At 43.4% G+C, this 1,542-nt stretch overlaps 1 protein-coding gene across 6 annotated transcripts in view; it reads left to right on the top strand.

The window, feature by feature from the left end:
• The window catches only part of LOC106880637 (transmembrane protein 198), a 140,485-nt gene that overhangs the window by 17,981 nt on the left and 120,962 nt on the right, over positions 1–1,542 (top strand). The gene's annotated exons all lie outside the window — the stretch shown is intronic.

Here is a 1,542-nt window from a genome sequence, read left to right as displayed (position 1 = left end):
ATATACATATGTACACAGAGACATATATACATACGTACTCATATATATATACATATATATACGTATGTACACATACACACATATATATATATATACATATACATATACATACATACACACACACATACATATATACACAGACACACATACACCACACACAGATATACATACAGACACCAGAAGAGTGTTCACCAACAGATACCTACAGAGATACTGTGGACAACTGGTTGGTGCAGCTATGTGAGTGTTTTACGTGACGTGTATGAGGAAATAAGCTTACTGTCAAAACCAACTCAAACACCGAGACAAAATAAAATATAACATCAAAATACCAAAGTGACTCTCGGCAGGATCCTTTGTTTTTGTATGAAGAATAAACGCCTAAACCGTAAGAGCTTTCCTCATCGGGTGGGCTGATTTGTGGTCTTTGAGAGTTGGGTAAGCGGCAAAACACGTGTTGGTCGACTACATGGTACATAGACACGGCAGATGAGGGGGTATCTCGCGGAGATGGGGACTCTGCTCCACGGGTTGCATAATCCTTGTTCCTTTGTCATTTATTTGTGTGTGTGTGGGGGGGGGGTAAAATTCCAGAGAACCATGGACGAGTTCTTGGCCCTCATCATCGCTGCCATGGAGAGTATACTTAACAGCACTAGGGTTAGAGCCCCTAACTACACTGTCAAGGAGCAGCCTGGCTTTGCCGGTTTAGATCCACAGGGAGCACCAGAAGATGATGGATCAGCTGTCTCTGAGACAAATATACACATTTTTGTCTTGCAGAAGAAACACACAAATTAGCACTCTGAATGTGAGAGCTGTTCGTACGCTGGAGAAGAGAGAGGAGTTGGGTCATCGGTTTGAGGAGAGTGTTATGCAGATACTTGCGATCAAAGAACACCGGATTCTACACGATGAGTCCGGGAAGAGAGTGGTGATTGGAAAGAAGACCCAGCTCATCACTACACCAGCAGTGAGGAATACGGCTGGTGCTGCAGTATGAGGAATGAGTTTTGTGTGCAGTGCAAGAGTCAATCTGTTAGTTAGGGAAATCATACCTATCTCCCTGCAAGTGTTGAGGGTTGCCTTCGAAGGAAAGCCCAGGCTGACAGTCATCACAGTCTATAGTTCAACCGAGGGAGACAATGATGTGAGTGCGGAGAAGTTCCATGAGGAAGTATGTAGAACTGCCAACACCACACCTGAGAAATAGTGGCAATGGTATTTGGTATTATTTGTTCACAATTACACATGTTTCATTTCCTAATAGGAATTACAAAATTCTGCATGGTGGAGAAACATATAAGATAACTCCTATTAGAAATTCTTCTGACAGGAAATCAAATAATATGTGTATATTTGTATGAGAGAGGGCGGGAAGAGAGGAGAGAGAGAGAGAGACAGAGAGAGACAGACAGACAGACAGACAGACAGACAGACAGACAGACAGAGAGGGAGTGAGAGACAGAGACAGAGACAGAGAGACAGAGACTGAGAGACAGAGTCAGAGAGACAGAGAGAGACAGAGACAGAGAGAGAGAG

This window comes from Octopus bimaculoides, chromosome 9 (assembly GCF_001194135.2).
Source record: "Octopus bimaculoides isolate UCB-OBI-ISO-001 chromosome 9, ASM119413v2, whole genome shotgun sequence".
Classification (NCBI taxonomy): Eukaryota; Metazoa; Mollusca; class Cephalopoda; order Octopoda; family Octopodidae; genus Octopus; species Octopus bimaculoides.
Note: the sequence above shows the minus strand (reverse complement) of the source record. Positions and strands in the feature narration are given on the sequence as shown.